This window comes from Orcinus orca, chromosome 15 (assembly GCF_937001465.1).
Source record: "Orcinus orca chromosome 15, mOrcOrc1.1, whole genome shotgun sequence".
NCBI lineage: Eukaryota > Metazoa > Chordata > Mammalia > Artiodactyla > Delphinidae > Orcinus > Orcinus orca.
Window position 1 is genome coordinate 35,220,904 of NC_064573.1, and position 20,118 is coordinate 35,241,021.

General features: G+C 38.6%; 2 long non-coding RNA genes across 2 annotated transcripts in view; both read right to left on the reverse strand.

Annotated features, from left to right (window-relative positions):
• The window catches only part of LOC125961242 (uncharacterized), a 1,149,807-nt gene that overhangs the window by 416,914 nt on the left and 712,775 nt on the right, over nucleotides 1–20,118 (reverse strand). The gene's annotated exons all lie outside the window — the stretch shown is intronic.
• Nucleotides 1–20,118, reverse strand: part of LOC125961241 (uncharacterized) — an 822,772-nt gene that overhangs the window by 200,556 nt on the left and 602,098 nt on the right. The gene's annotated exons all lie outside the window — the stretch shown is intronic.

A 20,118-nucleotide genomic window follows, 5' to 3' on the forward strand; every position in this document is an offset into this window, starting at 1 on the left:
ATCTTTTGTCTCCTTTGGTAAGTTTATTCCCAGGTATTTTATTCTTTTTGTTGCAATGGTAAATGGGAGTGTTTCCTTAATTTCTCTTTCAGATTTTTCATCATTAGTGTATAGGAATGCATTAATTATGTATCCTGCCACTTTACCAGATTCATTCATTAGTTCCTGTAGTTTTCTGGTAGAGTCTTTAGGAGTCTCTATGTATAGTATCATATCATCTGCAAACAGTGACAACTTTACTTCTTCTTTTCCAATTTGGATTCCTTTTATTTCTTTTTCTTCTCTGATTGCTGTGGTTAGAACTTCCAAAACTATGTTGAATAATAATGGTGAGAGTGGGCAGCCTTGTCTTGTTTTTGATCTTAGAGGAAATGGTTTCAGTTCTTCAACACTGAGAATGATGTTGGCTGTGGGTTTGTCTTATATGGCCTTTATTATGTTGAGGTAGGTTCCCTCTATTCCTATTTTCTGGAGAGTTTTTATCATAAATCAGTGTTGAATTTTGTTGAAAGCTTTTTCTGCATCTATTGAGGTTATCATATGCTTTTTACCTTCAATTTGTTAATATGGTGTAGCACATTGATTGATTTGTATATATTGAAGAATCCTTGCATTCCTGGGATAAACCTCACTTGATCATGGTGTAAGATCCTTTTAATGTGCTGTTGGATTCTGTTTGCTAGTATTTTGTTGAGGATTTTTGCATCTATGTTCATCATTGTTATTGGCCTGCAGTTTTCTTTTTTTGTGACATGTTTGCTCATTTTGGTGTCAGGGTGATGGTGACCTTGTAGAATGAGATCGGGAGTGTTCTTCCCTCTGCTATATTTTGGAAGAGTTTGAGATGGTTAGGTGTAACTCTTCTTTAAATGTTTGATAGAATTCGCCTGTGAAACCATCTGGTCCTGGACTTTTGTTTGTTGGAAGATTTCTAATCACATTTTCAATTTCAGTGCTTGTGATTGGTCTGTTTATGTTTTCTATTTCTTCCTGGTTCAGTCTTGGAAGGTTTTGCTTTTTAAAGAAGTTGTCCATTTCTTCCAGGTTGTCCATTTTCTTGGCATATAGTTGCTTCTAGTAATCTCTCATGATCCTTTGTATTTCTGCAGTGTCAGTTGTTACTTCTCCTTTGTCATTTCTAATTCTGTTGATTTGAGTCTTCTCCCTTTTTTTTTCATGATGAGTCTGGCTAATGGTTTATCAATTTTGTTTATCTTCTCAAAGAACCAGCTTTAAGTTTATTGATCTTTGCTATTGTGTCCTTCATTTATTTTTCATTTATTTCTGAAATGATCTTTATGATTTCTCTCCTTCTGCTAACTTTGTGGGGTTTTTTTTGTTTTGTTTTGTTTTTTGTCCTTCTTTCTCTAACTGCTTTGGGTGTAAGGTTAGGTTGTTTATTTGAGATTTTTCTTGTTTCTTTAGGTAGGGTTGTATTGCTATAATCTTTCCTCTTATAACATGTTTTGCGACATCCCATGGGTTTTTGATTGTCGCGTTTTCATTGTCATTTGTTTCTAGGTTTTTTTAACTTTTCTCTTTGATTTCTCCAGTAATATCTTGGTTATTTAGTAGCATACTGTTTAGCCTCCAAGTGTTTGTATTTTTTATAGTTTTCTTTCTGTAATTGATATCTAGTTTCATAGCATTGTGGTCGGAAAAGATACTTGATACAATTTCAATTTTCTTAAATTTACCAAGTCTTGATTTGAGACCCAAGATACAATCTATGCTGGAGAATATTCCATGAGCACTTGAGATTAAAGTGTATTCTGTTGTTTTGGGGTGGAATATCCTATAAATATCAATTAAGTCCATCTTGTTTAATGTGTTATTTAATGCTTGTGTTTTCTTTTTTATTACCATTTTGCATGATTTGCCCATTGGTGAAAGTGGGGTTTTAAAGTTCCTTACTATTATCGTGTTACTGTCGACATCCCCTTTTATGGCTGTTAGCATTTGCCTTATGTATTGAGGTACTCCTATGTTGTGTGCATAAATATTTACAATTGTTATATATTCTTCTTGAATTGATCCCTTGATCATTACGTAGTGTCCTTCTTTGTCTCTTGTAATAGTCTTTATTTTAAAGTAAATTTTCTCTGATATGAGAATTGCTACTCCAGTTTTCTTTGGATTTCCATTTGCATGGAATACCTTTTTCTATCCCCTCACTGTCAGTCAGTATGTGTCCCTAGGTCTGAAGTGAGTTTCTTGTAGACAGCCTATATATGAGTCTTGTTTTTATATTCATTCAGCCAGTCTATGCCTTTTGGTTGGAGCAGTTAATCCATTCACATTTAAGGTAATTATCAATATGTATGTCCCTATTACCATTTTCTTAATTGCTTTGGGCTTGTTTCCGTGGGTCTTTTCCTTCTGTTTGTTTCCTGTCTAGAGAAGTTCCTTTAGTGTTTGTTGTAAAGCTCGTTTGGTGGTGCTGAATTCTCTTAACTTTTGCTTGTCTGTAAAGGTTTTAATTTCTCCTTTGAATCTGAATGAGATCCTTGCTGTGTAGAGTAATCTTGGTTGTAGGTTTTTCCCTTTCATCATGTTAAGTATGTCCTGCCACTCCCTTCTGGCTTGCAGATTTTCTGCTGAAAGTTCAGCTGTTAACCTTATGGGGATTCTCTTGTATGTTATTTGTTGTTTTTCCCTTGTTTCTTTTCATATTTTTTCTTTGTATTTAATTTTTGATAGTTTCATTAATATGTGTCTTGACATATTTCTCCTTGGATTTTTCTTGTATGGACTCTCTGCACTTCCTGGACTTGATTGACTATTTCCTTTCCCATATTAGGGAAGTTTTCAACTATAATCTCTTCAAATATTTCCTCAGACCCTTTCTTTTTCCCTTCTTCTTTTTGGACACTTAAAAATCAAATGTTGGTGTATTTAATGTTGTCCCAGAAGTCTCTGATACTGTCCTCAATTCTTCTCATTCTTTTTTCTTTATTCTGCTCTGTGGTCCTTATTAAACTTTTCTTGTATTTTCTCCATTCAATTTCCAAGAATTTGGATCGTTTTTTAATATACTTATTCTGAATTCTTTTATAGGTATACTGCCTATTTCCACTTCAGTTGTTTGGTCTGCTGGGTTTTTACCTTGCTCCTTCATCTGCTGTGTATTTCTCTGTCTTCTCATTTTGCTTAACTTACTGTGTTTGGGGTCTCCTTTCCACTGGCTGCAAGTTCATAGTCCCTGTTTTTTTTGGTGTCTGCCCCCAGTGGGTGAGGTTGATTGAATGGCTTGTATAGGCTTCCTGGTGGAGAGGACTGGTGCCTATTTTCTTGTGGGTGAGGCTGGATCTTGTATTTCTGGTGGGAAGGACCACATCCGGTAGTGTGTTTTGAGGTGTCTGTGAATTTAGTATGATTTTAGGCAGACTCTCTGCTAATGGCAGTAGTTGTGTTCCTGTCTTGCTAGTTGTTTGGCATGGGGTCTCCAACACTGTAGCTTGCTGGTTGTTGAGTGGAGGTGGGTCTTAGAGTTGAGATGGAGATCTCTGGGAGAGCTCTTGCCAATTGGTTTACATGGGGCTGGGAGCTCTCTGGTTGTCCAGTTTCCTGAACTCAGTTCTCCCACCTCAGAGTGTCAGGCCTGACACCAGGCTGGAGCACCAAGACCCTGTCAGCCACAAGACTCAGGAGGAAAAGGAGAATAAATGAAAAAATAAATTATTAAAATAAAAAAAATAATAATATTAAAAGAAAGGAAGAGAGCAATCAAACCAATAAACAAAGCCACCAATGATAACAAGTGCTAAAAACTATTCTAAGATAAACATAAAAATCAGAAACAAAGCAGTCGTGGACAGCCAACTCTAAGTCTGCAGTTGCCCCCAAAATTCACCGCCTCAATTTTGGGATGATTTGTTGTCTATTCAGGTATTCCACTGATGCATGGTACATTAAGATGATTGTGGAGATTTAATCCACTGCTCCTGAGGCTGCACTGAGAAATTTCCCTTTCTCTTCCTTGTTTGTACAGCTCTTGCAGTTCACCTTTGGTTTTGGCCCCACCTCTGCATGTAGGTTGCCCTCAGGCATCTGTTCCAGCCCAGACAGGATGGGGTTAAAGGAGCGGCTGATTAGGGGGCTCTGGCTCTCTCATGTCCCCATGGTGGGAAGGGTATGGTAGCTATAATTAGAATGCAGGCTAGCCTGTAACAGCAGAGGCTGGTGTGACATTGGAACAGCCTGAGGTACACTGTGTGTTCTTCCAGGGAACTTGTCCCTGGATCATGGGACCCTGGCAGTGGTGTGCTGCTCAGGCTCCCAGGGGGTTGTGGATAGTGGCCTGTGCTTGCACACAAGATTCTTGGTGGCTACAGCAGCAGCATTAGCGTTCCATGCCCATCTCTGGGGTCTGAGCTGATAGCCATGGCTCACACCCATCTCTGAAGCTCGTTCAGGAGGTGCTCTGCCTTCTTTGGGCAGACAGGGAAGGAATCACCTCTCCTCGTGCCCCCTGAAACAATGGTCTGTTGCCTCTTCAGCAGGCCCAGACATTTTCCCAGACTCCCTCCCAGCTAGCTGTGGTGCACTAGACCCCTTCAGGCTGTGTTCACACAGCCAACCACAGTCCTCTCCCTGGGATCTGACCCCCGAAGCTGGAGCCTCAGCTCCCAGCCCCCACCCACCCTGGCAGATGAGCAGACAAGCCTCTCAGGCTGGTGAGTGCTGGTCATCACCAATCCTCTGTGCAGGAGTCTCTCCACTTGGCCCTCTGCACCCCTGTTGCTGTGCTCTCCTCTGTGTTTCCGTATCTTCCCCCCTCACCACCCCGTCTCTGCCAGTGAGGGTCTTCCTAATATGTGAAAACTTTTCCTCCTTCACAGTTCCCTCCCACTGGTGCGGGTCCTGTCCCTATTCTTTTGTCTCTGTTTTTTCTTTTTTCTTTTGCCCTACCCAGGTACATGGGGATTTTCTTGCCTTTTGTGAAGTCTGAGGTCTTCTGCCAGTGTTTAGTAGGTGTTCTGTAGAAGTTGTTCCTCATGTAGATATATTTCTGATGTATTTGTGGGGAGGAAGGTGATCTCCATGTCCTACTCCTCTGCCATCTTGAAGGTCCCCCTCTTTTTCTTTTTCACTATTTTTTTTTCTTCATTAAGAGAAGTATCAATTTCCAAATACTAGATGCATATTTGTAACTGAGCTTTCTGTTGCATAGTGACAGCCTTCTACAATGTTGTTGCTCTTAGCATACTGTCTCATGTCTGTTGATTGTTGTTCCAAAGTTCTATGGGAAATATGGGTTCAACTCTCTGCCTTTGAGGCCCTTGGACTCTTTTTCCTTCAATGTAGAGTGTTTCAAAATAACAAACAAACTCTTGGGGCAAATCATTGTCAGCTGGCAAGATTTTTGTATTCTAGATGTCAAATCAAACTGTCAACAAGCTATTTTCTTTCACAGCTAAATTGCCTTACAGCCTATTAGTTATGTGGTGACAATGTTTGTGGCAAAAATTGCTTGTGGCCAAGATGTTTACAACTAAAGTACACAGAAGCACATCTAATGACTGAATTAACTAAGATACTGTTTGCCAATTACACAGCTGGGGAATGTGCCTGTAATCTGGGGGACTGACATCTGTCCTCAATGCTCAGCACCAGAGTCAGAGGTAGATAATTATGACAAATATTCCTACATGCTCTGTCCCGTATCTAGATATTTGACCATGGCTCTACGTTCATGTATGCCTTTTTAACTTATTTAAAAATTATTTTTAATATTATTTATCTTCCTGGATGAGCTATATTCTATGGATAGCAGACTCTGTCTGAATCATCTTTCCGTTTCCCACAGGGCCTAGCACAATGCTATTAATGTGGGTAATATTCTATACATGTTTATTCAATCAATGGTAGACTGATTTGGTACATTGGCCTTGGTTTTGCTATCTTTCCAAATAGCTTCCTTATGATTTAATGGACTATTTTAGTCTCACTTCTTCTATGAAACCTTTAAAGACAACAGTAGCTCATCTTATTCTTTATTTTTCTGGATATACACAATTTATACTGTTGATTGCTTTTCTTGGGGACCAGTCTCCAAATTAGCAAACATTTATTGAGGACTTACCAAGTGCCAAGTGCTACTCTAAATACGTTTTTTTTGCGGTACGTGGGCCTCTCACTGTTGTGGCCTCTCCCATTGTGGAGCACAGTCTCCAGACGCGCAGGCTCAGCAGCCCAGCTGCTCTGTGGCATGTGGGATCCTCCCGAACTGGGGCACGAACCCCTGTCCCCTGCATCGGCAGGCAGACACTCAACCACTGCACCACCAGGGAAGCCCTACTCTAAATACTTTTAATGTATCTGCACTTTTAAGAATCACAAAAATCCACTAAAAAATTACCATTATTATCCCCAATTTACAGATGGGAAAACTGAGGCACAGAGAGATTAAAATTTCTCTTGTTATTCCCAGTTGTAAGGTTCAATGTGGTAGAACCAGGAACTACACCTGAGGCTTGATACAGAGTCCGAACTCTTAACTACTGTTGCATTACTTCCCAGAAGCCAGAGGACTACTGAGGGCTTCAATTCAACTGGAGAGGTTAATTGGAGCTGAAGATTTTTAAAAAAATATAACACTTGAAGAAGTTTAGCAATGAAGGGGAAGATAAAACGGTGTGGATAGCCAAAAGTTTGTTTTGTTTTTAAGATGAAAGACCCTTAAACATCTTTAAATTCTGATAGGTTAGGACGAGGGCAGAAACTAGAGATGTAGGAATAAAAGGGAATAATACAGCGGGATGTTGTCACTCACTCAATTCACACTGCCTTGGACCTAGAGGCTGACCATTCTTACTTATATAGACCTGGCAAGGGTCTCTTAATTGGTGTCCTAGTGCCTAATCTCATTTCTTATCTCATCAACCACCACACTCTCTTTCTAAAATGGGAGGTTGTTCCCTGGCTTAAAATCTGCAATGGCTTTGTCATTGTTCAGATTATAAATTCTAAATTCCTCCACCTGACTCCAAAATTCATCTATGATTTCCCTTGAGCACTCTGGCTTCATAATTTACTCAGCAAGCTGATCATCCAACCTCTGGCCCATTCTACACAGAGATATTTTTAGTCCCCCATTCTCTTTGTCTAAGGAAAGTATTCTCCTTGTTGTCTGCCTGTAAAGTCACTCATATTTTAAGAACAAAATCAACTCCACCTTCTTCATAAAACCTTTTCTTTCTCCCAAGGCAGAATTAAACATTCCCTTTTGTGTTTCCCTGTGTATGCTGCAAATACTTCTATCATAACAACTGTAATGTTTTATTGCTCTGATTTGTTTACATGACTGGTTTTCCCTACTAAATTGAAAGGTGCTTGATAGCAAGGAAAATTCCATCAGCCTTGACTCTCTCAAATGTAACTAGCACATAGTAGTTGCCCAGAAATTAGTTGTGAAAGAATGAATAAATTAATGTGTATTCAAGAAAATGTAGAAAATATATTATTGGATGATATGGGGAAAGAAAATATGATGAAAATGGTTTTTTTTTCTTCCTCTAAAGAGCTGCAATAATGTACCTGGTTTATAAACAAATAATTCTTCTTTCAAGAACTGCCTGGTAACTCTATCAATAAGTGAAAGACATATATTAGAAAGGTATTACACTTGCTGTTGACATTTCATTTCCTGTTATTTTTGTTTGTTTGTTTTATGTGCCCATACAGTTGCAATAACCTTGCTCCAACAATCTTGGTGATTGGGAAAACCATTTCTATGCGTAAAGTTTCTGCATGTACAAGTGCAGCTTAGAGTAGGTAGATGTCGATGATGTAGTTGATGGTCATAACTGTGAGTTCCCAAGCTTCACCATTCTTGGCCTAAGTAGGTCCACAGAAATCAGTGAATATGTTTGAGATTGCACCATGCAGTATTACATTAATAAGAATAGCATATTTCTTTGCATAAACAATGAGGTGCATTTTGACATTCTTTAATTTGACCAAAAATTTAATCCAGTGGAGGAGGTCAAAAGTGAATAACTATCCATTCCATGGATATGAAAGTCAAAAAGATAGCTACTGTTAGAGCCAGAACCAGCATCTAGCAATTCTGAATCCCTATTCTGTTTTCTACAATATATGATACGACTTTCCAAAAAGAAACTATCTCAGGAGGGAGGACCACTGACCAAATTCAGACAAATAAATCAGGTATTTATTATCTAATTATTATTTAGATAATAAATATCTCTTGGCTTAATGTGATAGAGAAAGTTATTCTCATTTCTAAAGCTTATACCTGAATTATACGAGTATAGAGTATTTCTGTATGTCTGGCTACCTGCAAATTAATTATCATTATCTTCATTATTGACATTATTATCATCTTCAACACTGCTAGTAATTTTATATTATTTTGCAATTCTTGCAATACTTTCATTCACATCATCTTCCCTGATCCTCACGAAAGCCTTGTGAGATAAATAACATAGTTATAGTACAGTTTTACACATAAGGGAATTGAGTCTCAGATGTGTTAATAATTCATGTGGTACAGGGCATGTCTTGCTCTTGATCTCAGGTATTCTAACTTTAATTACATGCTCATTAAATATTTGCTGCCCCTCAGACTTTGCTATAACTTTTATCTGGCATTCTCTCCATGGCATAAGGAGATTGCTACAAGGACTAAATCATAGCATCTCAGTCATAGCCCTTTGTTGAGCATCTATTATAGGCAAGCCTATATACCTGTCACCGTAAGATATATCAAGACAAAGAGGTCACAAGTCTTGTACTAAAGACACTTAAGTGCTGTTGGAATAATCAAAATGGAAGAAAAAGAAGAATATTCAAAGATAAAAATAAAGGCTATTTTAGTAGAAAAAAGCTAAATACTATTAAGATGTATAGAAAAAGGACTGTGGAAGTGAAAAGAAAGTAAAAGTCCATTATTTCTTGGAATAATGGAACTTTGGAAAAGGATGAGATTGTACAAAAGTGGCTAATCATATCATGGGTTTCAGATATTGTCATGGTTTTCCATTGCTTATAAAATAAAATCTAAAGAAAACCTAGGCTTCCACATCCTGGCTTCTCTACTATCCCATCTTCATCTCACACCATGAAAGGCTCTAGCTGTACACCGTTTTTTACATTTCTCTGATCATAACATATAGAACGCACTTTTTTTAATATTCTGAGCCATTACATAAGCTGTTTCCTTTACCTGTAATGGTCTGTTCTTGCCCTTGTCTTTTTACAAGTCTCAGCCCAATTGTTACCTTCTCAAAAACCCTCCAGTAACCACCAGGAGAATGTATGATTCTCTGTTTATGTGTGGATATCCATTGTCTCTCCCTCCATTATAGAATTTTCTGTCATCCATCTGTTTCCCCTATTAGAATATGAGCTATTTGAGGTCAGGGTGTATAACCTATTTGATATTTATAAACACATCACTGAACCCAATACTAATAATTTGTTTTCTGGATGAATAATGAATAGATCCTATAGATTGTAAAGGGCAACTTTCATTAAACTGAACACATAGTTTCCAATAGAGAAATTTCTTCTACATTAGCTCTGAAAGTCATTTCTCCTTTACTTTAATTCCTGAAAATATAGGGGTTGCTACTGCTTCAAAACAAATCATACGAACAAATTATTTTGTAATTTCTGCATTACAATCATATACAAGACACCATGTAAAATATTAAAACCATGCTCTTTCTAAGTCCTTTCTTATGTAGAATAAATCATCACTGTTCATTTTATTATTTCAGGTGACATAGTTACACACATTTTGGTTCATCATTCTCTAGGCTAGGAGAATTTTGTCAGTGTACCATTTCAAATGGATTTCCTGGAGTCTACTTGTAACTCTCCCAAACACTTCGTAGAAACAAGGAGAAAAAAGTCAGAATTGGCCTGGAGCTCAGAGTTGCCTTAACATTGGGAAAGGACTCAGAGATGTCTTCTAGAAGTGAGGAGGTAGATTATTATATTGTGTTATTAATATGCAATGGATATGCATTTTTTCATGTATGGTTGGCTTTACCTTTTCAACATTAAATTGCTTTCTCCCTTTTGAAAACTTAGCTACAAATGTTTTTCTGAAGTACAAATTGTCCAGGGGGAAAAGTTGGTTCAGTTAGGTTGGTATCTGAGGCCAACCTGAGGTAAAATAGTGAAGCAGATGATGATTTTTATTGGTTTCTTTCCATCTTATATGAAAAAGAATAAAAACAAAAATAAAGAAAGCTCACCCTGCTAATGCATCATTGTCTTTGTTTATTTCTGTTGCCCATAGCTGTTATGGGCATACACACCCCAACTATTCTGTATGTACCCTATGCTCCTTTTAAGGGTAAGGATAAGATAGGCATTTGCTGTAGTAACAAACAACTCCAGGTCTCAGTGGCTTAATACATAAGAATTTATTTCTTGCTCACACAAATCTGACATAAGACCAGCAGCTCCACAAGTCAGCTATCTTCCAGGTGGTAACTTAGCAACCTGGGCTGTTCCCACTTTTTTTCTGACATCCCAAAACACAGGCTCCACAGTCACACCAACGGGGAAGAGAAACTGCAGGGTGGCCTCCCAGTTCTAAAACACTTTGAGCAGGAAGGGAGATTTATCATTTTTATTTACAGTTCTTTGACTATTAAAACATGGCTGCATCTAATAAGGAAGCTAGGAAATGCTGGAGAATTCACAAACATTGAGTGAGCAGTGACTATCCATTCCTCACTCTTTATCTCCAGCTTCTTCTAAAACAGAGCTGGGCAGGAAGTAACACTAAAACTAATCCTATAAATCAAAATAAAATTTGCCCACTGGTAGCTGTATTTTTGAGTGGAGGCCGAGGAAGGCAATCAAATCAATTTATTGCTTGCATTCCCTTCACTAGACAATGTGTTTTTCAACATCTTAAACAGATTATGATATTCTCACCTTTATTGCCTAAAATGTGTTTGCCCCAAATTTATGTGTTGAAGCCCTAAACCCTAGTACCTCAGAATGTGCCTATATTTTGACATAGGGTCTTTAAAGATGTGATTAAGCTAAAATGAGTGGAATGGACCCTAATCCAGTCTGATTGGTGTTCTTTTAGGAAGAGGAAATTGAATATACAAAGAAACGCTAAGGGTACATGCACACAAAGGAAAGATTATGTGAAGAGGCAGCAAAAAGGTAGTCATCTGCAAGCCAAGGAGAAAGACCTCAGAAGAAACCAATCCCACCAACACCTTGAACTTGGATTTCCAGCCTTCAGAACTGGGAGAAAGTTCATTTCTGTTGTTTAAGCCACCCAGTCTGTGATATTTTGTTATGGCAGTCATAACGAATTAATATACTCACCATTAGCATGCCCACAGTATCTGAGAGGATGGGCTAAGTTACACAGAAATAAGTAAATTCAAACTCTCAATATTTGAAACACAAAAGGTTTATTTCTTGATCTCTGTATGTGTCCCTTCATAGGCCAGCTTGAGGCTCTGCTCTATGTGATACTGACTTAAAAACAGATTTATAGAGCCTCTATTGTCAGAAACACTGAGAAGTGCTCTTGTGGAGGAAAGAGAAGCCACCAAAGTGGTTCCTGGCAACCTTTCTCTCTTCCATTTACCAGGCCAAATCAGGTCCCTGGCTCAGCCCAAATCCAGAGCAGGCAGGGAGTGCGGCTCTTCCACCATCAGGAAGGAGGGGGACTGTAGAACTTGAGAACCAATCTGTGGCTATCATACCACACCCTGTGATGGGTAAGGTAATGATGAAATGTCTGCAGATGTGGAGGGTCATTAGAGGAGGTAATTGAGCGGTCCACTGACATGAATCATACATGTGTTGGCAGCATGGTGTCATGGAAAACACAAGTATATTCTACTTCTGCTAACTTTACCCAGGTCATTTGTCTTTTGTCTAGACAAGTCATTTAAAACTTCTGGGTCTCAAGGGCTTCCCTGGTGGCACAGTGGTTGAGAGTCCGCCTGCTGATGCAGGGGCCGTGGGTTCATGCCCTGGTCCGGGAAGATCCCACATGCCACGGAGCGGCTGGACCCGTGAGCCATGGCCACTGAGCCTGTGCATCCGGAGCCTGTGCTCCACAACGGGAGAGGCCACAACAGTGAACAGCCCGTGTACCGCAAAAAAACCACAAAAAAACAAAAACTTCTGGGTCTCATTTTCCTTCCTTATTAAAAGATGGAACAAACCCAGAAGATCATTAAAGATATTTTCATTATTAAAATTCTGATATTTCATGATTTCATATTTTCTCTCTCTCCAGCTAATTTAATTCTTATTTTCCTTCCTTCCTTCCTTCTTCTTTTCTTTCCTTTCTTCTTTTTTTAACTTCCTTCCTTTTTTAAAATTTATAGTAAAAGTACATCCTAAAGACCTACCACACATTGGCATCTGAGTGAGATACACTGAAAGATGGAAAGCTGCTCAAGCTTCATGCTGTTTTGTGCTCAAAAAAATGAGGAAATGTGTAGACACATGAATAATTATATACCAGTCAGCAGATGCCAAGGCACCTTAAAAGTAATTAGAAAGCCATTCACCAGGGCTTCAGAGAGTAATAAGTCTGTACTTAACAAATCAACAAAGAATCCATGGTGAAAATGTCAATAGTTAAAAACAAAATGAAGGTTCCCTGAGTAAAGAAACCCCAAAAAGCAAAGCAAGGAAGAGCTCAGTCAGAGGGCTCCAAGGAGTGGACCAATGGACAACATCCAAAGCTTGGTTTGAAGGATGCCAGCCAGTGAGACTGGGAGACTGGGTGTGCTCAGACTGTGGGGAACCTGAGAATATTATAAAGAAAGGGATTGGGGACCTGCCACTAGTTATGAAAGAAAATAGTATGATGAAAAAGGTGGAGCTGATTTGTAAATATTTAACAAAAGCAAATAATAATAATATTAAGAATGGTATGAAGAAATGAAAACCAGGGTCAATTACAGAAGAAATATGTTTTAAGGGAATTGCACTGCATCATAGGAGACCTTACAAGAGTGTGTGTGTGTGTGTGTGTGTGTGTGTGTGTGTGTGTGTGTGTGTGTATACAGGAGTCCCCTAAGTGTGTTTTGATGGTTTCTTATACATTTCTACTTAGCTAGACTGCAATTCCGCATTGTTTCATGAAACAGTAGTCTAGATATTGCTGTTGACAGTATTTTGTAGATGTGATTAGCGTTTACAATCAGTTGACTTTATATAAAGGAAATTACCCTTGATAATGTGTGTGGGCTTCATCCGATCAGTTGAATGCTTTAAGAATAAAATAAAAATAAAAACAAAACTGAGGTTTCCCAGAGAAAAGGAAATCTGCTTTAAGATTGTAAAATAGAAATCCTCCTGAGTTTCTGGCCAGCCCTCCAGACTTCAACCTTGCCAGTCCCCATGAGGGCTTGAGTTAATTCCTTTAAAGCTATCTATCTATCTACCTACCTATCATCTATCATCTCCTATTGGTTCTGTTTCTCTGAAGAACCTTGACTGAAACAGGTGGGACAGGAGAAGCAAGAATGAATCTTTCATCCACTTCTGTGAGAGCAAACCAAACTATGTCCTTACCTCCCTTGCTAAAACTGATAGATATGATTTAAATTGTTTTTGGTAAATGATAAGGATCAATTTCAGAAATGTCATTCATCACAAGAATTCTTCCTCTTTCGATACAGGAAATATTTACTTTGTCTTTTTTTTTGTTGTTGCCTGAAACAACAACTTGAATCTTTCATTATTTAAATTTTCACATGTTTACATCCAATCTCTCTAACTGTATTGCTGTGTCATGGACAAAACCTCACCAATCAAGCCCAGTGATTTCAGACACACTTTTGCTGGTTTGATTGGAGAAGAACATATGACCCAGCATCTGAGCTCTTGGAGGTGCCCTAGAGCTCTGCATGGGATAGCACTGGCAGCCTTGGAGAGGCTCTGTCTGCACTCCAGGCATGCAAGGGAAACATCCATCTGTCTAGGTGTACGGGAACCACTTCCACGGTCTCCCATGAGTGCTCTCATCTCACTCCGCTCGGAGTAAGTGATATGACTGGCAACTGAGAAGCTTGCCCAATCCAGTTCCACAGCACTTCAATTTGGACTACAGTATAATCATACCCCAGATCAGATGGAACAGTTTCTTTTCTCTGAAATAGTGAATATTCAGACACAATAATGATCAATTTAGTATATGTTCTTTGTCTGTCTTCGCCTTTGTTTGCAAACTGCTCAGAGGCAAATGTGTTAGGAAAATGTGTAGCAAAGGGTACCTAGATCAGAAGATTAGAACTTTCTTTTTAAAAATAGATTCTTGGGGGCTTCCCTGGTGGTGCAGTGGTTGAGAGTCTGCCTGCCGATGCAGGGGACACAGGTTTGTGCCCTGGTCCAGGGGGATCCCACGTGCCGCGGAGCGGCTGGGCCCGTGAGCCATGGCCGCTGAGCCTGCGCGTCCGGAGCCTGTGCTCCGCAACGGAAGAGGCCACAACAGTGAGAGGCCCGCGTACCACCAAAAAAAAAAAAAAAAAATGAATGTGGCTGAAGCCATGAGCTCACAGGTCACAGAGTGGTATTAGCATGGCTTAGTCATTAAGATCTTGCATTTAGGCCTTTATCACATTTTGAGTAAATTACCTAAGCATGCTTGGTCAGATTTAGTTATATATAAAATATATGGATTATAGTATATAATTCAGTGATTGTTATAAAGATTAAGTGAAGTAGTGTACACAAAGTACTTAAAACAGTGTTTGGCACATAGGAAGTATTTAATTAATATTAGCTGTTTTATTGGGTTGGCCCCCAGAAGAGTACAACTAGCAGCATACACTGCCGTGCTCTAGGATTTGTCATTATCTCAGGCTTGATTTAGGCCAATGTCCATATCTGAGGGTATCCAACCCTGCCTGCTGGGGCACATAGCAGGAGGCTTCAGGCAGAGGCAATGAGGACAATCAGGTGTATGATAGTACTGTGGTTACAGATGGTCTTTTGGCAGAAGGTCACATCCATGGTTGGAAATGGAGGTGATGGGGTCCCACACCCAGGGTAATGAAATGCCAAATAAGAATCCAAGTGAATACAATAGAGCTTACAGGAAGGTCATGGTTTGGTAAACAAACAGATGTCTGAGGTACACCCTGCATACATCTAGTACTGGGTCATTGGCAGTTGAGGACAATCATGCTTCCCACTGTGTCTTCATGATGATGCTCTAATGTTCTCAATTTGGGGAGCCAAGATTGGCTCAAAAAATGGATTAAGCTGGAACTGCAGTTTGAAGTGTCTGCAGGTGAGTAATTTGGGAAAAAGCCATTTTAGAACATATAGTTTTATGTCGAATAAACATATATTGAATCTTCCAGTTGGAATGCAAAGTGGACAATGTATTGGGCTACTTGTACCTAGCCAAGATTGTCACACAATGGTGGTCCTTAAATGATTATTGATTAATTTATAGATTGCTTTAATATAGTCTAATTATCTCATATAACTGTGTTCACTTATGCATGTAATAAGTGGTCATATTTTAAAATTTAAAATGTAATGATTAGGTTGTAATTGTAGGGTAATGGAAGCAAAATTATATATATACTGAAAGTATTTTCCAAATATTTTTCTTTAAATTCTTTAATTTAGTCCATATTGATGGGTCTAAATGTATAACTTATTCTGTATGTCTCATTAAGTTTTGATGATATTATAGAGATAAAACAGGCATGTATTTACATGTCTATAGGAAACATAATAAATTAAATCCCAAAGCAGGTAAAACAGGCACACATTTAAGATTGTTTCAGATAAATTAATGTGTGATAGATCAATGGTAGATGCTTATAATGGGCAGGGTTCTTGCTACAGACAAGAGAATTTACTTTTTCTAGTTTAGGTAGAAGGAGAGTCTAAGTTGAACTTTCAGAATCATGTTAGGGTCACTTTACTTTTGCTATGGGCAGTAGTTACTGAATCAGGAAGCCTGGATTAATGCTGCTTCCCATCAGCTTTGCTTTGATTTGCCTTTGTAAAATGGGTTCTCTGCACACTTCCACTTTTCCCACATAATTCAGTTACAAATCAGTTTTGTCAAGGAGCATCTGACTGGTAGCACCTAAACATATCTTTACCCCAGCTGCAAGGAAATGTAGCTTTATTTTCTTTTTACTATGATTAGGTACTGGGAAGGTAGAATTTGTACTACCTGGAAACAATCAAATTATTGAGTGGTATTTTGAATAGTCCCTAATGTTGAATAGTTACTTCAGATGTCAAGAAAATATATAGACATTAGGAATGTTTTTATCATTTGTGTTTTATTTCATGTTCAACAAGACATCCTCTAAAAGTCCACTTCTGTCCTCATTGTATATTGGAGTAAATAGACTGTGTGTATCTAAAATCTGCATGGTAATTTTTGATGGACGAAAACCAGCTTTCACAATGTTTTTTCATTATCAAATGTCTTCAACAGCACCGTGGGAGATTCAGGAATCTGGATGTGACGCATCCACTTCTGAAACCATGTGGGTTCTGTTTATGTCACCATCACATATTTCATGAACTAAACTCCTGAATCCTGCTTTTGATTGTAGTCAAGGAAGTATGATAAGCTGCAAAGAAACATATATGTCAATTCCTTTCTTATCTTTATTGTTTTAGTACTTGAGAATATTTCCATATTTATTCATAAAGCCAGGCAGAAGCTCTTCAGTAACTTTATTAACATATCATTTGCAAATTATTCACAAATTGTGATACAATGCAATAAAGAAAACAGAGCTTTAAAACTAAAACTTGATGTTAGTAAAAGTTTAGCATCTGCAGCTTGATTAGTCAATTCTTATTTATCTTAACCACAAGCCAAATTCTCTGATTAGATTGATGTCTATATTTTAGACAAACTTTCTTAGACCAACGGTTTTCAGATAGGATGTCCAGGATGTGGAGGCAGATTGGAGGATTGTACTGTGACATAATAATGGAATAAAATAAAATGAGGTTTAATAAATGAAGGCAATAAATCTAAATAGTGAATTATATGATGATATCAATATTAGCAATAAACAGGAACAAATCTGGCTGTATATATTTTATCAGTCAGTGTGAAGTGAAAAACAAAAACCATGTTACTTAGACAATTCATAGTGTTAAAAGGAGAGCTGATGGAGGTCCAGCATCTAAGAGGCACATCAGCATCACAGTGGTTGATAAGAAAAGATCCAAAATATTAAGTAATGAGGTCTTCACACTCCCAGCTAAATATAAGATTCCACAGATTGCTAGACAGTAACCATCTGAGTGACTTCTCTATTGGCAGCCAGTAGGAGAGTCCTCAGGCCTATGGGAGGGTGGAGTATGAATTAAATAAAAAGTAGGAAGGAGGTCTCTTAAAGGCTCGTTCTGCCTGGAATGGAAGAAGGGGGGTTAGTGGTGACAAGAGACCCAGAGATCATTACTACTACTCACTACTGCTCTACATGCTACCTGCCCTCTTTTTTTTCTCTTTGTATTCTTTCCAATACAAATCCCCAAATTCTAAAGTAATGCCTACAGAAAGGCTCTTAGAAAATGCAAGATGCTTCTCAACAATGTCTCTTACTTCATCTGCCTTAACAGAGAAAGGGTAAGAAGGAAGAGGAATCCTGATTCAAACTCTCCAAATGACTATCCTACCACTTTTCTTTAGACAGCCTACCCCTCTTTGTCTGGCAACTACAGGGCTCTTAGTTTCCTTTTGTTCACAGGTTTCTCTCTTTTCTAATCCCAGCCAGCCTTTTTAACCCAGCTCACCTCTCCATGATTCTACTGTTTGCTTATCTGGTTCACATGCTCAAGCTCTATGTCTCTGCCAAATTCCTGGAGCATTTAAAGTCTCCAGCTCTAAAATTCAGCACTTAATCTATCATCTATTCTTTGTTGTTGTTTCTGCTCTCTTAATCCTCTTACTCTGCTGAACAAATTGCAAATGATACAGAGCTGTGTGAGATAGCTAATCATAGAAAATACAAGTTATAATAGGCAGGAGTAATGGATACAAGACACCACACTGAAGTTTCATAGGAACAAATGAAAAGTCTGACTTTGGCCAATGGCAAAATTGTTCCATGAAGTGCAGAGCAAAATTAATTCAATTCTGTGCATTTTGATCATTAAAAAGTAATAAAATAATAGAATTCCATACTTAGGAGCAAAAATGGAGACACATGTAGAGAATAGTAGTACACATATTAAAAACTGTTTACATAAAAATAGAAATTAGGTCTTTCATTTGTTCATTTATTTTTATACACTCATTAAGTATTTTTGATGACCTGAGAGATACCTCACATTGAACCGGGTATAAGGAATTTATAGGTGAAAAATGAGCTGCATTTCCCCTCAAAGATCTTGAAAGTTACTGTGAAAACTAGGGACTGGTGTACAGTATGAGAAACAGAAAATAGAGGTGTGTTCAAAATGCTAAGTGAAAGCAAAACCTCAGTATTACTGCTTAATAGGCAAATTATGGTGAATAAGGGGTCCATGCAAACTGAGGCTGATTCCAGGATGCAGTGTCTGGAAAGAACAAGGGAGATGGAAATCCCACGGTCCTCAGGCAGTCAGACCAGAAGAGGGATGTTGTTAGGTTGTAATTAACACACATGAAAAGAATTAAGAGATTACGGTGTACTCTGAAGGAGGCCACTTGGAATTAAAAGGCTGAAAAATGAGTCCTGTAATGAAAAATGACAAAAGAAAAAGAGAAGTAAAGAAGAGATAAAGATGATTATATTTCAATACTTGAAGGACTCATATAGGAAAAAAGTTAGAGTTACTCTGAAAATATACACAGGGCAAAATGAGACTTGGTGACAGAATGGTAAGAAGGCAGATTTTGGCTAAATAATGAGAATGTTCTAACAGTAAAAACTGTTCAAAATTAAAATGTGCTGCTTTGTGCAGGAGAGTTCTCAAGTAAATGACCCTGTTCAGTTGCAATTTTATTGCATCATATCTGGGGTTCTTTCCATATTTAATAATGATGATTTGATTATGCATGTTTTCATTGTATATTTATTTCCATAATACTTATTGAGAATCTATTATCTTCTAGGTACCATATTAGATAACTTACATTTAGCTAAGATTTTTATTGTTGTTGAAACGGGACACTGCCTTGTCTGATGGGAAGACACCAACAGGACACGTTAAAGGATATGGGGAAGGTAACTCAAAGTAGGAGCAGACTTTCAGGGAAGAATAAGCTTTCTAGGAGCCCTAACATTCCCCATAAGGGCACTGAGCTGCTGTTGACCACTGCAGTTAGTGAGAAATCAGTCAGGGCCAAGAAGTTCACCCTTGTTATTTTCACACATGGGTTTTGAAGCTCCATCCCCTACTCCCTGGGTTCTGTAAAAACTCTGTCAGGGAGACCCTGCTCACCAAGTGCAATGGAGTAGTACGAAACAACCCCAGAGTTTGCTACTTGAGAGTGGGCATCAAAGAGCAAGTTCCCTGGAGTAGGATGCTTTAGCAGACTTTGGCTGCAGGCTTGGTGATTTCACAGGGACAGTGGGCTAGGATGTATTCAGTTTTAAAGGATGAAATGAGCAGTTCAACACTGACTTCCAGCATCTCCAAAATCTGAAATTCTCAGAGAGATTTTTTTTTTTTTTTTTTTTTTTTTTTTTTGCATTACGCGGGCCTCTCACTGTTGTGGCCCCTCCCGTCGCGAAGCACAGGCTCCGGACGCGCAGGCCCAGCGGCCATGGCTCACGGGCCCAGCCGCTCCGCGGCACGTGGGATCCTCCCAGACCGGGGCACGAACCCGCGCCCCCTGCATCGGCAGGCGGACTCTCAACCACTGCGCCACCAGGGAAGCCCCTCAGAGAGATTTTTATAATCTTTCCAAGGTAGGTATTTATGAATTATACTGAGTAACAAAAATGGCCATTATTCTCAATTAGGTATCAGAGTCTGTATTTACATACATAGAAAAATTATCATAATTATTTAATTACATACATTTACTTTAGTGAATAACATGCTTATTTGTAACTATTTTTTACATATCTATTCTTCCATGGGGACACATGGTGTGGAGGGCAGTGCTCTTTTCTTATTCACCTTTGCAATGGACAACATTTGTACCCAGAGCATTGCAGACTG